The following is a 22,259-nucleotide window of genomic DNA, read 5'->3' as shown; positions in this document are numbered from 1 at the left end:
GCTGTTAAATCAGATACTCTGGGGGCCCTTGGTTAGTGAACTGAGGCCTGTGAGCAAGAAAGGGAAACCCATTCCTGGAATATACATCAAACCCAATCAGGAAAAATGCTTCCCTTTTCAGAGTGGACAGGATCCAATGTAATCAACTTTTCACTGAGTGACTCATTGTTCTTGAGGGCTAACACTGTATTTGGATTCAGTGTGGGTTTCTGTTTCTGATAGGTCAGACATTCAGCAAGGCCAGCAGTGAGGTCCACCTGGGCAAAATGGAGCCATCCATGGGCCCATAAACAGTGTGTCTTCATCTCTGCCTTCATGGCTGCTCTGTTCATGGGCCTATTTATACAAGCATTGATATGGCCAGGAACACAGGCAGACTGACATCCATTGGAAGAGTCACTCTGTCCAGCTTGTGGTATGCCTCTTCTGCAGGCATAGAATCTCATTGGTGGGCGTGAAACATGTGGTACACAGATGCTCGCCTTTTGAGCCCACACTCATAGGTTTGCCTGTAGACTGCTTTAGTCCTGATTTCCCGATCTTTCTCCCTCTAGGCCCGTAACCAATCAGCCAAGCCATTCACGACTGTCCCTGAAGGTAGTCATGGACTACCTCTCTGTCTCTACAAGGTGGATGACCAGATGCAATGTCCAAACTCTACCCAGTTGGGGAATTTCTTCTCACCAATGTCTTTCAGGGCCACCCCCGAGTGTAGGTATATATAGTTCATGGTTGATTTTTGGCTTATACCAACATACTCCACCCATGAATCAGACCTAGTTATTTTCCCCCTTTCTCAGGTGATCAAAGGAACTCCCCCATGAGACCACGGTTGTTAGCAGAGAAGTTACTGGTGCATTGGTGGTGAGTAATGAGTGAAAACTGAGCTGTCTGTGCACGTACCGGCTCCAGCCACATCCAGAATATACCACTTCTTTTCACAGAATGGCTTGTTGCTGGGCCTGCCCAAGCTTATGACTTGGTAATTCTGACAGCTGTCAGCTCAAGGTGGGCAGCCCTGCTCCCAGAGTTCCTTGATTTCCTAAGATCGGATGGTTTGTCTCTATCAGGGCTCAGTACCATGCTACTTTTTGTTTTGTCTTTGTTTCAAAGGTCTATAATTACATGCTGCAGATGGCAGGCCTTCCTCTCTTTGATATGTCAAGGACATCCAGTGGTACTACCAAGTTCTACGGTCGTCATAATTTTGATTGCCCTTGTATTTCCCAAATGCCGAAGATACTGAATAAGTGAATGCATTGCCTTCTACCTGGGTAGTGCCCCAGTTAACCACAGGTGAGACTTTTAGTAGTTGCAATGCTACAGAATGTCAGGGCCTATCAACACTAGCACGGAGTCATTTCCATCTGGCCAGTGTATGATCCAGCTCCAGAATCTCACCCTTAGAGTGCGCTTCCTGGGACCGATTCTGGTACTAACGGTCTTAAACTGGTTTCTCCCAGAATCACAGCCTGAGTCAGGGACTCAGGTGCTAGTGATTTATTAAGAAAGACGAGAGTGAGGAAGCGGCAGAAGCAGGATAGGGGAGGAGACGAGGCTAAGCAAGGCTGCAATTTCTGGTGAAGTGCAGGTTCAGCCTGAATTGTAGAGATCTCCAGGGAGTAACTGGCTCCTCAAAGTTTGTTTTGCCCGTTCTTTTCACGACCGAGGAGCTATGTGTGGGCGTGGGAGGTAGATGTAAAACACCCAGGTACCTCCTGCGCTTGGTAAGAATGCACAGGCCCATTGCCTAGGAGAGAAAGCCCGTGAAGGTCATAGGTGTTGGCCGTTACCTACAAAACCTGCAGAAGCGGGGGAGGTGAAGACACACTGTGGTAGAAGGGCTCTGACTGACGGGATCTGGGCAGGGCACCCTCTCCCTACTCCTAAGGGATCCAGAGAGAAATGTTCCGAGTTCAGAAGATCAGGACATCATGAGTGAGATGCAGTGGCTGGAGAAGGCTCCCTGGACAAGGTCGGCCTTCGAGTAGGTTTATGGAGAGGAAGCACACTTGTGACTCCGTTATCGTATTTACCAGGGCATCACAGCTGCATTTGGGGGGGCTGTCCGCAGTGCCCTGGCACACAGAAGGGTCTGAGATAACGAGTTAGATTAACACAGCAGCTGCTGTGGAGATTCTTTAGTAATTTCTCTAGAACCCTTGTTAGGCTGGAGAGAACAAGACAGCACACACACAGATGTCTCAAAATCTCCTCTTGCTCACTCCTCTCTTTGTGTATGCTTCAAGGCCTCTTCTAGGAAAGAATCCTTTTGAGGGGGTAATGCCAAACACCTCGGCCTGCTCCCTAGCCCTCACGAGCCCCTTTTCTTTCCCATCCCTCCCTGCATGTGTACTGGTCACCAAGCAAGACTCTGTGTCCTTTCTTGGCCTCTGTATCTACTGAACGTTTATTATTCCCCTGCCTCCTTGGAGGGATCAGCATTTTCTGCAAGTTCCAAATCCTTGCAATCTAATAAAATGTGAGATGTCAGAAAAGTGTAATGTATTAGGAATATGAGAGCCCAGGGATCAATTTTGTTCAAGCGAACAGGGGGGACTTTCGGAAGAGTACGGGACCTGATCTGAGTCTTAGCGTATGGTAAAATGTAGAGAGGGTGGAGGGGAATTGCCTTCAAGGGAGCTGAGGTATGTGAGTGAAGATACCTAGTATGGAGGCCAGAGGAAGGAGAATGCGACATCAGCGCCTCCTGAGCTCGATCCTAAGATTGCTTTTTTATTTTTCAGTTTTAGAAATTGTTACAATCGAAGATAAAAACTTAGCTGTCTTCCAACTCACCCCTCACCCGTACACTCTTCTCCTATACCCCACTCCTAGTATAATCCTACTAGTGTCATGTTTGGTTAAATCAATATTCAATAATCGCATTTTTTATTATATAAGTGTTATTAGGTGAGCCATAGTCCATGGTTACATTTTATTTCTTTTAAATTCTTCCCACCGCAGAGTTAATGATTACTTTCGTGTGTGTTCTTGCTTAGTGTTCTTGTGTAATATCCCTGTTTGATCCCCAAATTCTGACAGAGCTATAAAACTTTTCTCATATATTTACTCGTAAATATTAGATATTGCCTTCCTGTTTTGAGGGGGGCGGTGGGGGAACGATCCCTCCAGAATTGGCTTTCTCTAAGCCTACACGAAACAACATTGTCCTGGATCTTCATTTTGCCATTCTCTGAGGAACTCCCTTTGCCCCTCTCTCCTCTTTGAATTCTGTTCCTTCCCCTCCCCACACAACTGGTTCCTTCTTGGTTGACGTTTCCTTGTTTCCCTGGCAAATACCAACAGTGGCTTCCAGAAAGAGAGGGCCCAAAGAAAGAGAGAGGGAAGCAGGGAGCACAGGTGGGGATGACTCCAAGACAGCATCCCAAATGAGGGAATGTGAAGGAGCACTTGGGGGTAATGCGAGAATGCTGTGTGCTTTTGGGGGTTCTTCCTGAGAAGGCAGTATGTTTCACCCATACAGAACTGGAAAGGCGAGGGCCTTCAGGTAAAACTATATTCTTCAGCGCACATTATAGGCTTGGATTTCACACAAAGGACATACAGTCCCTCCCCAACTGCCAAAAATACACTTAAAAATCTGTACTTGGCCACACTGACAGAAGAGGGCACCAGTAAACTAAGAATCTTGTAAACCATCCCAAATCCACAAAAAGAATGGAAGAAAATGAAATAATTCTGTGCAAAATTTACTTAAAGGTAAAAAAGAATCAATACATCTCAAGTGATAAAATCCTCCAACATTCCAAGGGAGATAACAAACAAACAAAACAGGACAAACAAATCCGAACAACATAAAGCAACCATGAAGCAGAAGAAAACTGCACGGTGACATTCTAGACTGAACTAAATAGTCTCGAACAAGCATTTGGAAATATGAAAAATTGCCTAGAATCAGAAATCAACAACATAAATGAGTTTGGAAAAAGAACAGGAAGAAATTAAGAGAGTTGCTCAAACGCAAGAAATAAAGAGACCAAAAGAAATTCAGACTTGAAGAGAAAATTTTAAGAGGTTAAGTGTGTTAGTTTCATAGGGCTGCCTTAACAAATCACCACAAACCGGGTGGCTGGAAACAACTGAAATGGATTCTCTGGCAGTTCTAAAGGCTGGAAGCCCGCCAGCAAGGAGTCACCAGGGCTGGTTCCTCCTGAGGCTCTCCCCTTGCTTCTGGTGGCTTCCAGCAATCCTTGGCTCTTTGGTTCTGTACATGCATCACTGTAATCTTTGCCTCTGTCTTCACCTTCCCTTCTTTCCTATGTCTGCTCCCCTTCTCTTCTAAGGACACTTGCCATTGGAATTCGGGCCCACCCAGGCAATCTGGGACGATCTCATGTCAATATCCGCACCATAATTACATCTGCCCAAACTCCTTTTCCAAAAATAGCCACATTCAAAATTTTTGAGTGGACCTAACTTTTGGCGGGTGGCCATTCGACCCACTATAGCACCCAAGGGAGAACAGGCTCAAATGTAAACTCAGTAAGTGACACTAAAGGCAAAGAAATTAAATGAGATCGCAAAGAAAAACAATGGTCAGGATGAAATGGTTGACACAGAGGAGAAACAAAGCAACATGGGAAAACTTGGAGTCCTTAAAGAAGAAATATGAAACATGGAACAATTATTTAAAACTATGATTAGTAACTATAAGAAATAAAACACCAGTCTACAAACTGAAAGGATCTACTACATAGCTGAAAAGATTAATCTGAAACAGTCAACTCAGCTAATAAAGCTAAAAAATCAGCTAATAAAGCTGTCTCCTTCCTGTCCTCTACATGTCTGTTCTTTCATTGAGCCCACACTAGCTCAATTACTGCAGTTTCATAGTAAGTATCAAAACCAGGTAGTATGAGTCCTTCGCCATCATTGTTCTTTTTCAAGGTTGTGCATTTCCATATGAATTTTATAACCCACTTGGCTACTTCTACTATAAAGCGTATGATGTTTCTGATCAGAATTGTGTTGAACCTATAGATCAGTTTGGAGAGAAACGACATTTTAGCAACATTGAGTTTTCCGATCTATAAACACAGTGTATGTCTCCATTTGCTTAGGGCTTTGCCTTCTTTCATCTGTGTTTTGTAGTTTCCAGCATACAATCCTAGACATATTTTGTTAGATTTATGCTGAAGTGTTTCATGGTTTTTAGTGTTTTGTAGATGGTACTATTTAAAAAAATTAAATTTCCAATCGCTCACCTTTACAATATAGAAACTCAACGGATTTTTTACATTGACCATGCATACTGTGGCATGATAGCTTGAGTTCCAGTTTCTGTTTTGTAGAAGTTGGAGGATTTTCTATGGAGAAAACATTTCATCTATGAATAGAAACAGTTTCATTGCTTCCTTTCCAATATGTATAAAATCTCCTTTTCGGGGCGCCTGGGTGGCGCAGTCGGTTAAGCGTCCGACTTCAGCCAGGTCACGATCTCGCGGTCCGTGAGTTCGAGCCCCGCGTCAGGCTCTGGGCTGATGGCTCGGAGCCTGGAGCCTGTTTCCGATTCTGTGTCTCCCTCTCTCTCTGCCCCTCCCCCGTTCATGCTCTGTCTCTCTCTGTCCCAAAAATAAATAAAAAACGTTGAAAAAAAAAATTAAAAAAAAAAAAAAAAAATCTCCTTTTCTTGTCTTAGTGAACTCAGTTTGATGTCGAATAGTGTTTCGGGAGTAAACACACCCTTACTTTGTTTCTGACTTCTCAGCAAAGCAGTCAAGGTAGATTTTTTGTAGATATCTTTATCACAGAAGAAATAGTTTTCTTCTATTCCTAGTTTGCTAAATATTTTTTTTACCATAAATGCATGTAGCACTTTGTTATCATATTATTTCTATTATTTCTATTTGACACTTTTTTTAGAGTTTCCATCTCTCTGCAAAAATTCCCCCCTGTTCACACATGTTGTCCACCTTCTCCACTAGAGCCTTTAGCATATTATAGTTATTTAAGTGATAGTTCTCTAAAAAGAGACAAGAAACACTGATTCACTTGAAAATCATAGGAAGAATATGGGGTCCGATCATAAATAGGGAAGATAGTTCCAACATGAAAATCATGGATGAGTCTGGTTCTGCTGCTTACTTTGGCTATCAATGGATTACATTTTTATTTCTTCCTTTGTGTGTGTGTGTGTGTGTGTGTGTGCGCATGTGTGCATGTGTATTTTGTATTTTGGTTGAAAGGCAGACATTGTATAGGACAGTAACAACTGAGGCATGTAGTATTTAATCTGGAATTGGGCAGTCCTCTGCTGGGCCATAAGTATGTGTGAGGTTGAGTGATTGTAGTCAGAACTGAGCTGGGTCTGAGTTTTGTTCTATATTTGCTGTCAGTTCACCACTGGCTTCCAATTCTAGTGTTACCTTGTACTTATGGTGGGACCAGTTTACCTTTTTCTCAATGATCCTGCTCCACTCTTATCTTTAGGCCTTTACTGTATGCCTTTGCTTGCATTTCAGAAAGGTTTCTTCTTCACTCTCTCACTCCTCCCATAGAGGTAGATTTCAGGTGCTTGTTACTAGCAGTGCTTGGTTACCTGGTTGGGGCAGGATGCCATGGTCCCATCTCAATTTTAGGCAAGCCCTACATCCCTGAATTTTGGGGGTGAGACCTTCTCAGGGATTCTGTCCTTCCCCAGCAGTAGGAGACCTCTGTTGGTCTGAGCCCATGATGACTTTTTTCCTTTCTGCTCCTCCCAGCCATACACCCTGGGAAGAATAGGGATTGCTGTCCTTGGCCCACCAGCTATGCTTCTGCTCTGAAAGATATACATTTCCAGACAAGGCTTCTTGCCTTTCCTGCAGTGGGGACTGCTCCCCTCATCCAGGCCTCTACCTCAGGGATGCCTTCTCTTCTAGTCTCCTGCTCTGTTAACCAGACTTCTTTGGGAATGAATACCTTGTGGGGGTCCATAGAGAAAAGCCTGCCAGTGGGTATGAAATAAATCCCTTATTTCTGTGGCTCCCAGAGATCCTGTTCTCTCAGATTATCCCACATTCACACTCAGACTTTAGCAACTGGATCAAAATGTTAGCTGAATTCTTCTTCCCTACGTATGATCGGACCCCATATTCTTCCTGTGATTTTCAAGTGAGTCAGTGTTTCTTGTCTTGTCTCTTTTAGAGACTCCTGTATTTCACCAGAGTTAGGATAACCAGCTATCCATAACCTTAACTAGCTAATGAGTTCATGAAAAGTTGCAATTTTGTAGATTGTCCTCTGGTTTCTTTCAGGATTTTTTATCTTTGATTTTCTACCATTTGAATGGAACATTGAGTCCATTGGCGTTTAGACTGAGTACTGAAAGATAGGAATTTATTGCCATTATGATGCTTGTAGAGTTGGAGTTTCTGGTGGTGTTCTCTGGTCCTTTCTAATCTTTGTTGCTTTTGGTATTTATGTATGTATGTATGTATGTATTTATATTTTCATCTCTTCTCCTCTCAGAGTTCCCCTTAAAATTTCTTTCAGGGCTGGTTTAGTGGTCACAAACTCCTTTAATTTTTGTTTGTCTGGGAAACTTTTTATCTCTCCTTCTATTTTGAATGACAGCCTTGCTGGATAAAGAATTCTTGGCTGCATATTTTTCTGATTCAGCACATTGAATATATCCTGCTACTCCTTTTTGGCCTGCCAAGTTTCTGTGGATAGGTCTGCTGAAAACCTGATCTGTCTTCCCTTGTAGGTTAGGGACTTTTTTTCCCCCTTGCTGCTTTCATGATTCTCTCCTTGCCTGAGTATTTTGTGAATTTGATTATGATATGCCTTGTTGATCGTCAGTTTTTGTTGAATCTAATGGGGGTCCTCTGTGCTTCCTGGATTTTGATGTCTGTGTCTTTCCCCAAGTTAGGAAACTTTTCCCCTATGATTTGTTCACATAACCCTTCTACCCTTATTTCTCTCTTTTCCTCTTCTGGGACCCCTAAGATTCTGATGTTGTTCCTTTTTAATGAGTCACTGATTTCTCTAATTCTTAAATCGTGCTCTTTTGCCTTCATCTCCCTCTTTTTTTTCTGCTTCATTATTCTCTATAAGTTTGTCCTCTATACCGCTGATTCTCTGTTCTGCCTCATCCAACCTTGCCGGTGAGGCATCCATCCATGATTGCAGCTCAGTTATAGCATTTTTAATTTCATTCTAGTTTTTACTTCTTTTATCTCTGCAGAAAGGGATTCTAATCTACTTTTGACTCCAGCTAGTATTCTTATTATTGTGATTCTAAATTCTGGTTCAGACATCTTGCTTGTATCTGTGTTGGTTAAATCCCTGGCTGTTGTTTCTTTGTGCTCTTTCTTTTGGGGTGAATTCCTTCGTTTTGTCATTTTGAAGGGAGAAAAGGAATTAATGAGGTAGAAAAATTAAAATTTAAAAAAATTAAAATAAAAAAACATTAAAATTAAAAAATTAAACACACACACACACACACACACACACACACAAAATCCAATAAATGATACCAGATCCTAGGTGTGTTTCGGTCTGGGTGTTGAAAGTAGTTTGACAGATTAGAGAAAAAAGGGGGGGGGGAGGAAATCGTTTGAGAATTTGAAAAAATGAATACACTGAAGCAGACTAAAATGAGATGATGGGAGTAAAATAGAATTTGAAAAAGTTTACACAAAAGTAAAGAATATAGTAAAAAGAATTAAAGAAAAATATTTTTAATAAAAATTGGAAATAAAAATGAATTTTTCTCTTTCTGCATTCAAGAAAAAGAAAAGAAACGAAAAAGAGAAAAAAAATTAAAAAAGAAAAAAAGAAACCGTTTGAAAATTTGAAAAAGTGAATACACTGAAGTAGACTAAAATAAAATGATGGAGGTAAAATAGAATTTGAAAAAAATTACACAAAAGTAAAAAATATAGTAAAATAATTACATATTTTTAATAAAAATTGAAAATAAAAATGAATTTTTTCTTTCTGTATTCAAGAAGTGAAAAAGAAAAAAAAAGAAAGAAAATTGAATAGATGGACCTACTAAAAGATTGAATAGGACTGAAATTACTTCGTTTTCCCCTAGAAGTCACACTATGAAGCACTTTATAGTCCATAAACTGAGCAGACCGTGAGACTTGTGTTCTTGAAGAGCGAGGTTGGCCCAGTTGGGCGGGGCTCAGTGTAACGTCTCTGCTCTCCACTAGATGGCGCTGCTAGCCTACTGGGGTGGATTGTTGGCAGAGCTCATAGGTGCGTGTGCGTATGCGCAGGAGCGGTGAAAATGGCGTCAGTCTCTAGTATGGGAACTCTGTTCTCTCTGATCAGCAATCGCGCACCCGTCCTCTGTCTTCAGCTTTCATCCACTCCCGCTTCTTCACTGTCCGTGACAAAGCCCCAGGCAGTACCTCTCTCCCAAGTTTTGTCTCAGATGCAGCTGTTTTCCCCGGCCCCATACTTCTGAAGGACTGCGGCTTTGACCCGTTCCGCCCCTCTTCAGGAGGGTCTCACCGAGCAATGGCTGAATGCCTGCTGCACCCAGGAACGCCTGCTGGACCCTGCTGCTGCCGGTGCCCTGAGACTGCAGCCAGGTGCCAGCCCGCCCCAGAAAAAGTTTGTGAGATAGTGTAGCAGCAGCTTTTCAGGGACTGTGGAAAATCACAACACACATCTGGCACCAGGCTTCACCCTTAAGGACCTTGTTCCAGCACCAGTGAATGTGGCCGCCTTCTGGGGTCTGCTGGGACCAGGTGGCTTCAACAGTCTCTACCAAATGTCCTTCCAGCAGTGGAACTGCTTTTCCCTACGTGGCCCGAGAACCTCCTGGACCCCACTCTGTTCCTGGGGATTCGCCCTTCCCACCAGAGCACCTCCAGGTATGGAGCTGCAGAGTTGCAGACTTTGCGCTCCCCTTGCTTAGTCTTAGTGGAATTTAAGCTCTCTCCTTTCTCCTTTCTCCCTTTTTAGTTTAGTCCCTGCGGCTGTTTCCGATTTTCCACTTTCTCTCCAGCTGCTTTTGGGGAGGGGTACTTTTCTTGTATTCTCCCCCCGCGCCGTCTCCACCCTCTCTCCACCCACAAAAGCACCTCCCTGTCCTCTGCAGCTTCTTGCTCCCCAAGTTCACCTCTCTGTACCTCGTACCTGCTGAATTCTGTGGTTCAGGTTGTGCAGATTGTTGTGTTAATCCTCCAATCAGTTTTCTAGGTGTGCAGGATGGTTTAGTGTTGGTCTGGCTGTATTTCTTTTCTTTTTTTTTTTTTAATATTTATTTTTGAGACAGAGAGAGACAGAGCATGAACGGGGGAGGGTCAGAGAGATAGACACACAGAATCCAAAGCAGGTTCCAGGCTCCAAGCTGTCAGCACAGAGCCTGACGTGGGGCTAGAACTCATGGACTGTGAGATCATGACCTGAGCCAAAGTCGATGCTTAACTGACTGAGCCACCCAGGCGCCCCAAGGTCTGGCTGCATTTCACAGACGTGGGACATACAAAACCTTCCATGCTGTTCTGCCATCTTGGCTCCTCCCCTGATTTTCTATCATTTGAAAATGATATGCCTGGGTATAGCATTGTTAAAAATTTATCCTGCTTAATATTCTGTAGGCTTTGTGGCTCTGTGTTTAATCCCTAACATTAATTTGGGGGCAATTCTCCATCGCTGTTGTTTCATATATTCCTTCTGTTTCTATTTTCTCCTTCTGGCATGTCCATTACATGAATGTTATGGCTTTTGTACTATCCCACAATCCTTGGATATTCTATTCTGCTTTTTTCAGTTTTTGTTCTCTTTGCTTTGCAGTTCTGGAGATTTCTGTTGGTATATATTCAAGCTCAGAGATTCTTCTTCGTCTGTCTGTGCAGTCTACCAATAAACCCATCAATGGCATTTTTTTTTTCATTTCTATTATAGTGTTTTTGATTGCAAGTGTTTCTTTTTGGTTCTTTCTTAGGATTTCCATCTCTCTGCTTCCCTTGCCCATCTCTTCTTGCGATTTTATCCCGTAGAGCCCTTAGCATATTACTGATAGTTGTTTTAAATTTCCTGGGCTGATGGGATTCCAACATTCCTGCCATGACTGGTTCTGATATGTGTCCTGTCTCTGCAGATTATGTTCCTTCAGTGTGCCTTGTAAATCTTGGATGGCTGGACATGCTATACCAGTTAAAAGGAACTGGTGTAAATGGGCCTTTAGAAATGTGGTGAGGTGGGGGAGAGGAACTATTCTATAGTCCTATGATTGGGTCTCAGTCTTTTCGTGGGCCTATCTGCACTGTGAACTTCACAAGGGTTTCTCAGTTCTTCTCCCCTGTTAGGTGAGGCAGAAAGGTTAGAATGGGCTGAAATAGTGTAATTCCCTTCTCCCATGACAGTTAGGCTATGGCTAACCAGGTTTTCCTGAGGGCAGGCCTTGTTAAGAAGAATGGGGTGCTCTATTTTTAAACGGTTTGTTTTCCCGTTGCCCTGAAGAAAGTGTGAGGAGCTTCTTTTCCAAATTTCTGTGAGAATTTGGACAAGTTTGTGAGGCGAATCTCACAAAATTATTCCCTTTCCCCGTGACTGGGTCCCTCTGGAATTTTAAATTCTGAGTTGTCCACACTAAAGCCTCTAGTAATTTGTCAATTACAGTTTAGGTTTACCGACCCTGCCACTGGTTCCCATGGTGTTTTCTGCTTTCGTGTCTCTAATCAGGTAAGCTGTGACTCTCTCCAGTCTTGGGGGCAACAGTTTGCCCTGTGTCCTCCCTTCTCCTATGGATCTTTGAGTCTGTTCAGCTTTTTACTTTTTGTTAAGACAAAAATGCTAACTTCCAAGCTCCTTATATGCAGAACAGAAAACTGGAAGCCTCTAACTTAATATGTTTTATTCTAGACAATGTTTGCATTGAGAATAACATACAACTGGGGGCACCTGGGTGGCTCAGTTGGCTCAGTGTCCAGCTTCAGCTCAGGTCATGATCTCGCGGTCCGTGAGTTCAAGCCCCGCATCGGGCTCTGTGCTGATAGCTCAGAGCCTGGAGCCTGCTTCAGATTCTGTGTCTCCCTCTCTCTGCCCTTCCCTTGCTTGCTCTCTCTCTCTCTCTCAAAAATAAATAAACATTAAAACATTTTTTAAAAGAGAATAACACACAACTGTTATATGTTCTGATAATTTGGAAATAATGCAATTAGAAATGGGAGGCCTGAGGGAGAGGGAGAGATGGAAGCAGAATCTGCATATTGTTGTGCAGGCAATAAGAATGCAGGTGTACCACTGAAAAGAAAAACTGGATTGTTAAAGGTTAAATAAGAAAACTGGGGCTCAGGGCGTTAAGAAACATAGGTACAAAGGTAACTACTACAAAAAATACAAACCTTCCTAAATGAAAAAAAAAAAAAAAAATAGTGCCTTGCACAGAGAAACATAGCAAACATAATATACATTATAATGACCAAATAATATGAAGAGTTGAGACCAAATATATCAGACAAATAAGTATAAATGGCTTAGCTTGCCTGTTAAGAGGAAAATATTTTCCAAGTCAACTCGTATAATCTAACTTAGGCTTTTGAATGGTCACACAGTATGCCGTGGTTTGGCAATGCAACCAAACCCTTATAGTCACTTTGTTTCTAGCTTGTTTTATTTTATTTCACTACAAACACTGATACATTCTTGTGCATAAGTCCTTCTATCCTAAATTTTTTATTTCTGTGGAAAATATTTCCATAAATGGACATTGAGGCTGTTTTCAGCATGGCAATTGCAAACAATGCCACAGTGAATATTCTCATGACACATACTGTCATATTACTGGAGGTACAGGTTCTTCCAAGCGGGTAAATTCCCAGAAATGGAGTTGCTGTATCAAAAGGTAAACAATTATTTCATTGTGTTAAATACTATTAAGTTTCCTCTGAAATGCTTTTATTGGTTTGCATTTTTACGCACAACCTATGATTAGCTGTTTCCTTATAAGTTTGCATTGGAATATTATACGATGCAATGTTTCCCAATCTGGAAAGAGAGAAATGGTATTTCATTGCGATTTTAATGTGCATTTTTCTGAGTAAGGCTGGATATCTTTTCCTATGTTTAGGGGCTATCTTTAGAACTTTTGTGTGTGTGATCTGTTCATCTTTTGCATATTTTTCTGCCATATGTGTGCTCTGGGCATCACAGCAGTCTCTGAAAATAAGGAACTGGATCATGTTAGAAGATCAAGGTTTCCATGAAATAGAGAAAGCTGCCATTCATGGGAATGAAAATCATTTTTGGTGTGGAGACAAGACAACCTTCTAGGGGTCTTCATAAAGCCATTGAGATATATATTCCTTCCAGTTGGCTTTGCTTTAAAGAATCTTTTAGTGGGGTGCCTGGGTGGCTCAGTCGGTTAAGCGTCCGACTTCAGCTCAGGTCATGATCTCACGGTCTGTGAGTTTGAGCCCCACGTCGGGCTCTGGGCTGATGGCTCAGAGCCTGGAGCCTGCTTCCGATTCTGTGTCTCCCTCTCTCTCTGTCCCTCCCTCACTCATGCTCTATCTCTCAAAAAAATAAACATTAAAAAAAATTAAAAAGACATCTTTTAGTAGTTTTGGTCCAGTTTTGGCTTGGTGATAACCACCTTGCTACATGAATGCTGACATGCACAGTGGTGTCATTAGCCTTCCGCTGTGCTTGTTCATTGTGGATGACCGGTTTCCTCTCACCTGGACTGCCTTGCCTATTGGCTGACCTTTGTGGTGTCCTCACACAAAGTGAACTCGACATCCTTTTGGATGGGCATGGATTGAATGTTGTACTTCTATCTTAGCAACTTGGAAAGAGGAGAAGGCAATCTTCCTGTGCACGTGGGAAGGTGCACTGAAACACCTTGTAGGGTTCTTGCTCTAGTCAGAAGCTACAGAGGGATTAAACTTCACTTTGGCTGCTATTGTTTCAGTAATGATCACAAGAGATTAAAACAGGCTGATGGGGCACCTGGGTGGCTCAGTCGGTTGAGCGTCCGACTTCGGCTCAGGTCATGATCTCGCGGTTCGTGAGTTCGAGCCCCGCGTCGGCTCTGTGCTGACAGCTCAGAGCCTGGAGCCTGCTTCATATTCTGGGTCTCTCACCTTCTCTGCCCCTCTCCCGTTCATGCTGTCTCTCTCTCTGTCTCTCAAAATAAAAATAAACATTAAAAATACAGGCTGATATAGATGCTTTTACTTATCTTTGCTACTGTGTTCTATGAGCCTCACTAGCTCAAAATATCTGTCAGAGAAAGAGGGCAAGTGAGGGACTGAGCCTGAGGAGGCTGCGTGGGCTCTGATGCTCAACAAACTAGCAGCCAAGGGGAGGGAAACTGTCTAATGCATCTGTTAAGGGGGGTGCTGGTACCTGAAGGTTACCTCCATTTCCGGCCCCCATTAAAGGACAAAGGATCTTAACTGACCACAGATTCCATTAGAAGACAGATGTCCTGTGGTCAGAACATAACCTGTCTTGCGTCTGTATGACAAATTAAAAGTTTTTGAACCATCAATGCCAGAGGGTAGTTAAAACCCTTGGCACAGCCAGAAGACAGATGAGAAACAGGAGATGTAGGAGAAACATCCTCAGAACCAGGCCACTCCAAGCAAAGCTTCAGGCAACCCAGGCAGGCAGCTTAACCCAGCTCAGAATCAGGCCTCTGAAACTCGGCATTTCATGAAAAAACTGTATGCTTTTTATGGCCTTGCAGTTTACAAAGTTTTGTCTTGACATCCTTTGAGACTTGTAACCCAGTGAGGAAGGCAGCTTCCTATTTTCAGATGAAACAATGAAGACTCAGAGAGGTCTACTCCAAGATCATACGGCTACTGGGGAGAGCCAGGATGTCACAATATCTGGCTCCTGGTCCTTTGCTTTTTGTCTCTGGCTTTATTCTGGCAGGATTCTCCCCAGAAACAGAACCACTCCCATAAGCCAAGAGTCTATGATTTCAAAACTGAGACAGAAGTGTTAATATTATGGGAGCAAAGCTTTGTTCAATCAGCCAGGCTCAGGATACAGAAACCGATACATGATTTTATAGATGGATCTCTGTGGGGAAATACATTCTACTTACATAAATGGGTTAGAAAAAAGCTTAGGGCGAAGAGCAGCCACCATGGGGTGAAAACACCCGAGGCTAGGTAGCAAGATAGTGTAATGGAATCACGAGTGTCTTGTTATATCACCTGTAGGAAATTACTTTCCATTTGGCACCAGTGTACCTTGATCACAAACTCCACCTGCCCCCTAGACCCTTTGCTTCTTACACAACTACTGTCTGATTGTTTTCCCCACCTTCACGCATGTAAGATCTTATTTTCTTCACATTCACCACGTGAGTAATATCTTGTGAGCTCAATAAATGCGGAGATGAAACCCCTGTCTGGGGCTCTTGTCTCCTCCCAGACCTTAGCCTCTCTCATATTCATTTTTTTTTTTAACGTTTTATTTATTTTTGAGACAGAGAGAGACAGAGCATGAACGGGGGAGGGGCAGAGAGAGAGGGAGACACAGAATCGGAAGCAGGCTCCAGGCTCTGAGCCATCAGCCCAGAGCCCGACGCGGGGCTCGAACTCACGGACCGCGAGATCGTGACCTGAGCCGAAGTTGGACGCCCAACCGACTGAGCCACCCAGGCGCCCCTCTCTCATATTCAATTCTGCGTCCGCTCTCTTGCTGGACGAGGGAGAACTCCAGACTCCTAGTCTGTGACAGATCTCCTTTCCTCCACCACAGCTTTCCCCACAAGTTCTACCACCCCAAACAACCACCCTTCTAATGTACAGCCAGGTATTTCCTCCACTGTGCTGCCACTAAGTTTTCTTTCTCCACTTCATCTTAGCTCTGTATAGCATTGCTCTAATTCCTGCAGATGCAGGATGTTTCGAAAAATTATGTCCTAAAAGATACCTGTGTCCTAGGCCTTCTTTATACTCCCAATTCTTTCTCAGCCTACAAGAACACCCACTCATGCTTATGACATTCACCTCAGATTTCTGTGCTTAGGGCAGCTACACATTTACAAGTTAGAGCCTGCCATTCCATCCTGAGAATAAGGAATTCCCTACTAATATGAGATGAAGAGATGGGCTGACCTATAGATGGACGCTTTGGTACAAAAGAAAAATGTACCTTTCCTCTGGGCAGTTGTAGCTTTGCACAAGGGGATGGGTTGACAAGGGGAATTCTGGCAGAGTTTTAGTCTCCATTTTCTCCCTTGGCCATGCATCTTTGTGCAACACTCAAATTGCACAATTATACCAGATAGCCCTGGGTCTGGGAGCCATGAAGAACATTACCTTAAGATTCTTGTTAGTGGCTGAGGGTGCCTGGGTGGCTCTGTCAGTGTCCAACTCTTGATTTCAGCTAAGGTCATGATCTCACGGTTCATGGGTTTGAGCCTCATGTTGGACTCTGTGCTGACAGTGTGGAGGCCTGCTTGGGATTCTCTCTCTTTCCCTCTCTCTCTCTGCCCCTCCTCCACTCATGCTTTCTCTCTCTCTCTCAGATAAACTCTTTAAAAAGTTTTAAAAAGATTATTAGCGGCTGACAAGAAGATGTGATCATTTCATCGTGTGCAATCACATTTGGAGGATTTAATATTTGCTTCCAATCCAGTAAGTTCCAATGAGAGTAGGGACTCTATTTTTAAAACTCACTCCATATGTTAGTGCCTATTACAGTGCCTGGCATGTAGTAAGCACTCAATATTTGTTCCATTCTTTTTTCTTTTAAAGTTTTATTTGAGACAGACAGATGGAGGGAGGGAAGGAGAGAATCCCAAGCAGGCTCCACACTGTCAGCGCAGAGCCCAATATGGGGCTTGATCTCACAAACTGAGATCATAACCTGAGCCAAGATCAAAAGTTGGATGCTTAACTGACTGAGTCACCCAGGCGCCCCTGTGCAGTCCTCTTCGTAACTGTGGCTTCAATACTTTGGGAAGAGCAAAGAGTTTACCTCATAACTCAGACCTGACCATGGTCCAAAAGTTTCTCTGTGGCAAACATGGGACCCCTTATAGAGAAGAGGGAAGAAGATGGGCAGTCGTGTCAAAATCAGAATGCTGAGTATAATAGCCATGGTTACAAATTCTGGGCCAGAGTCCACAACTGCTTCTGGAAACCATCTCCTTTAAATAGAGTAGCTATGGAAATGACTGGACCTTTCCTTATCATTGTTCTTTCCAATCCCACTCTTCTCTCTTCCTCCACTCTTTTTCCTGTACCAAGAGTCAGTGTGAAAACCAACCTGATTCAGGTATTTTTTTTAGCTCAAAACTCTTCACTGGTTTAACTGTGTAGGGAAAAAGACAAAATCCTGCCATAACTTACAAAGCCCTGTGTGATTTGGCCTCTCCTTACCTCTGCAAGCTCACCTCTCTGTTCTCTCTCCCTTCTCTTCTCTCGCCAATGCCCTCTCACTCCCTTCATGCCGGAGCAGCTCAGGGCCTTCATGCATGCTGTCTCCTCTGCGCAAAATACGTGTTCCCCTTACCGTAACTGTCACATACTTGCTCCTTCCCTTCCTTCAGTTCTTGGCTTAAATGGATTTCTGAATGCATGATGTAACGAGGGTCTCCCCACCTGCCCAGTAACTCAGCCTCCTAGCAGCCCTTCTGTCATAGTCCCTATCTCATTCTGTCCCATTCTATACGTCTGTATGAGGTGATTAGCATCTATCCTAACATGATGGACTGGTTCCATGAAGGTCTGTTTGGCTCACTGGTATATTCTCAGCATTAGTCAGGGGTTTGGCACATAACTCAAATTCTAGCGTTTATTGAATACACGAAAGCACACTTTTTAAGCATCAGAGAGACACGTGAGCACGGGATGGGGCAAGGTAACATGTGGAAGTAAAGGCAGACATGAGAGGGCATCTCTGGCATTGCAGCCAGGGCTTGTGGCCACACAGGTCCTACAAGCAGCTCAGGAGCAGTTCATGAGCCTGGAGCAGTCTGGGTCATCGGTGATGGTATCTCAGCAGCAAAAGTGAGCGTCCACTGGTTCCTGCTGTTCCTGAATGCTCTTCATTTCTCAGCAACACTTTTTGTTTCTCTTGTTAAATGTCCATCAAGAGGAAGTCTTTTCATTTTTAAAAATTGTTCTTATGAAAAGTTAATAACAGTTCATTACAGAAAAATTAAATAGGACACTAAAAGATTCTATTAGGCCATTTATCTAGGAAAATAACAGTAACGGCTTGATAATATATATGTGCATACAGAAGTGATCTTTCTGTAAACTGAGGGAGTTGTAGATTTTATTTTGTGGCCACAATTAAGTAATACATAACTTTTGTGTAACTCCGTAAGCTGTTGCAATAACCCTTTATATTTTTAGGTCTGAACCTGTTTCAGTGTTTCACTATTACAAATAATACAAAGCTGGAATGACTGGCTGAAAATAAATTGGGATCTAAAAAGAGAGTAATTCATCTCCACAAACCTTAAAATATGGATCTACACATTTAAAATTGGTAACGTGTTACAAAACCATTTCATGGTACATTTATAGTACTACTATTCTAAAATATCTGTGGTACTAATTTTTAAAGTCTAATTGTCAAAATTAACGAACTTATTGTCAACCGAATTGTTTTCGAATTGTATACCTGCACTCCACTGGAGGATCTTAGACCTTCCATTGATAAGAAATGTCAAGTTTTGAACTTACAGCAAAGAGGTACACATGGCTATTTTTTAAAGAATTTAGGTGTAAAAAAATGTCTAAGTCGCAGATGCTAAGAGTAAATTATGGCAGCACAGTCCTCCTGCAAACAGTGTTAGAGATATAAGAGCAGTGCAGATCTGTTGTCCACAAAGGGATTTTTTTTCTTCACAACCTAAGGCAGCAGGGATGGTGGCAGTGGGCAAAAATTATGCAGTTTTGAGTTCACACACAGTGCCTATGTGTCCTGTTAACCCAGCCTTTTCAGATGTGACCCAAGCTTTTCACTTGGCTTTTCTCACATGGCTGTATTGTTGCGAGATGCCTGTTCCATGCTAGCATCTCCCCTAAGATACAGACAGGAAGAAGGGGCAGAAATTAGAGCAAAAGCGTGTGTGCTCTGAAGTTACCCCTTTTTAAGGAGCTTTACTAGAAACTTCTCTTAACACATTTAGTTACCCCTCATTGACAAGACTGTGTCACACTGTGTCATCCTTACTGGTAGTGGAGGACAGACAATGTAGTTTTTTTTTTTTTTTTTTCTGTTCATAAGAAGAATGAATAGAGTGGTAGGTAACTAGCAGTCTCTATGCATAATTTTGGAAAAGATGGCTTAGGAAGACTTCTGAGAATTTCAGCTCCCCAAATAACCAAAAGAAAATGGGTGGGGGGGATATAAAAAAGAGAAAAAAAAGAGGTTCTCAGTGGAAAGACCAGTTGGTCTGGCTATTAAAAGACAGGCCAAAAGAGGCCCAAATTGATGGGCAACCTTTACTGTCATGGTAAGGAAATACCAAGAGAAATAATAAGATTGCTCACCATACCGTCTGCCCTTCAACCCTGTGTTCAAACTTCAGACAGTTCCAAGACAACTGCCCCTAGAGGGAAGCCAGTGACCCCAAATTAGGCCGCTTCCTCCACTGGGAACATCTGGGAACAGAGGCTTTATGTGCAAGTAACAGACGCGTGGCTATGGAAGGTGGGGTCTAGTGTGGGGTGTGGTTGAGACACAAATGTTTCAGGAACAGCAAGTCACAAGTACCCTTGCAGGAGTCTGCAGGCTAAGAGAGAGAACAGGCCTGAAAACACTGAATAGATCATACAAATAGGGAAGATACAATACTATCTGTGCCCCATCCTCTCCTTTTCTCCCCACACAGAAAAGAACCTTTAGCTGCCTATCACAGTTCATCCTAGTTTGACTAAATGATCAGTTTAGCTACCTATAGAAAGCATCTAGCTGACCCCATTCTGCTCTTTGTATATGACTTCACCATTCCTTCTATAACAAAGTCTACGAGTGGTTATTTGGCTCCAACCACTACAGAAACAAGCTTGGAAAGTTGCAGGGGAAAAGCTGGCCTGGGCTGCTGCCAAACCAATGAGTCTGCCATCTCCTTCCTTGAGAACACTGGTTGTCCTGGCCATGTTCTTAAAGTCATCCTCACTGAAGAGTCTTCTTAAAGAAAACTTTATTTTAGTAAGACAAAGTTCAGTACGACAAAGATGTGTATGGTACTATTCCAGGTATTAGTTCCCAGTGAGGAAGGTGAGTAGAGTGCTCTCTTCGGGAGACTCTTTGGCTTGGAGCTCTGACCAGTCATTGCCCCAAAGTTCAATGCCTATGACATATTGCTGTAGCTGGAGCTAACTGCATGGAAACTTTCTGAAAGAAACACAAAGAGGATTCTGCTACCTGCACTGAAGACAGTGAAGATTAATTATGGAAGGGCTAGCTATAATACCAATTTAAATAAGGTTACAGCCAGCAAGCAAATAGTCCTCATTCTAGTGTGTGTGTGTGTGTGTGTGTGTGTATGTGTGTGTGTACATTAAAAAAAAAAAACACTGATTATATGAGTTTTACCTTGAATGATCACAGTCATTGCCCTAGACATCTCAGGTGATTCAGAGCACCTGTAGTAATTGAATTTCCTCAAGAAGATACTAAATCGCTCGTTTGGCTATATACCAAGTTATCTAATTAGCCTAGAGGCTGCAGATACAGAATAATACATAGCCCAACTGCTGGAGATACATACTTTATTCTAGAACAATTGAGGGATGGTAAATTATGGTACTGAATAAAAAACCAGGCAAAGTCCAGAAGCTGGATAGCCTACACAAAGGCTACGTATAAAAGGGATGATAAATGGAAGGCTCTCCTGCAGTTAAGAGAGAAAATATATGTGGGGATAGGGCATATGAGACTCACCAAATCTCTATCAGCTGGAACAGGGTTGATTGTACCTAGTCATTTAACTGGACCCATGAGAGGGAAGATCCATTCCCCAACCCCTGACATTCCCGGCTCCTGCCATCCTAAGGCATAGTCCCAACCCTATATAAATATGCTTTCTCTGAGTCTGAGATAAAGGGACTAGGCACCAGCATTTGTAACATCAAGGATGCTCATAAAAGTCCTATATTATAACATCCATATTAAGTACCAAAAATTGGGACTCTGGGTTTTGTCAATAACTGTAGGTCTACTCCTAATTCTCCCACTTACTGGATATGAGGACCCCATGTATACCCATGACTGCCTGAGGAATACAGGGGGAGATGCTATTTGGAACTAAGTAGACCAGCACTGGGAGCCACTAAATGGTTCCCCCAAATCCCTGCTGGGCTCAGGAACAGAACTTACTATATAATTTCCAAAGTTCAGATTGATAGGGCTACTTCAGAGATCAGTGATAGAGCTATAGATGGCCAGCTATGCAACAGTAATGCTGAAGAAATGGTAACCATAAGATATATGGTGGTCTATATCCACATGTCCTTAAGATTATATTTTAGCTGGGGAGGGAGAAGGGGCATGTATTATTAAACAGGGAAAATGCCTACATCCCAGACCACTGCCCAAACACTTGGGATTCAATAAAATATGTCCATAAGTAAATGATTAAACTGAGTGGACTTCCATGTGGTCCTAGTTCTCCATACCATTTAGTAAAGTAGGAATTTATAATAAGGAAGTTTATTATTTGTGAAAGCAATATTTCTATTTTAAGGGACGAGTTATGTGAAAATAATGATGGCATCATGTTGGTCTGGAGATCAATGTGCTGGTCCACACAAAAGTCATGAGCTAAGGGGTGGATTGTGGCGGGTCATGACTTTTTTTAAGTATTGTAACTTAAGAAATCCCCTGGTTGGAAAGCCCCGTGTTATATACAAAGCACCCTTTCCCCAACCATTATTTGTACTCTGAACTATAAAGTTCCTGCATCCTATGGTATAGTTTGAAGGTCTGTACTCAAAACATGAACTTGAGGTTCAGCAACAAGGTAGCTAGAACATCATCTTCTATAAACTGATAAAGAAAAACACAGACTGAGGAGACTCAGTGTCCCTCTGACCTGGTGGGACGCCCATCCTGCACTCGTGCCATAAGCCCATAGATTTTGGGCACATCTTAGGGAAGGAGAAGAAAGGCACTGGGGAGCAGCGTGTGCTCTACTGCCTTAAGGCATTCTCTGCTCTAACTAGTTGGGTTATGGCCTTTATCTGAGATGAGCTAATGCTTGCTACCATGAAGATCAAAATCTGGCATTTATCCTGACCCACAACTTACAGGGGTCATGGGCTCCACTGCAAGCAAGACTTACCACCTTCAGGGGATCCTGA

At 42.8% G+C, this 22,259-nt stretch overlaps 1 long non-coding RNA gene across 2 annotated transcripts in view; it reads right to left on the bottom strand.

Moving 5' to 3' along the window:
* LOC102956477 overlaps positions 1 to 22,259 on the bottom strand; it is a 51,831-nt gene that overhangs the window by 16,431 nt on the left and 13,141 nt on the right. The window contains exon 4 of one of the 2 annotated variants that reach the window (XR_006222153.1): positions 17,720 to 18,973. The exons of the other annotated variant lie outside the window; for it this stretch is intronic. This is a non-coding gene — a long non-coding RNA (uncharacterized LOC102956477). Of the gene's footprint in view, positions 1 to 17,719; positions 18,974 to 22,259 lie in introns of those variants that run through there. 2 annotated transcript variants of the gene reach the window in all.

This window comes from Panthera tigris, chromosome C2, assembly GCF_018350195.1.
Source record: "Panthera tigris isolate Pti1 chromosome C2, P.tigris_Pti1_mat1.1, whole genome shotgun sequence".
In the NCBI taxonomy this organism is placed as follows: Eukaryota; Metazoa; Chordata; class Mammalia; order Carnivora; family Felidae; genus Panthera; species Panthera tigris.
The sequence above is the reverse complement of the archived record's forward strand: the minus strand, read 5'-3'. Positions and strand labels throughout refer to the sequence as shown.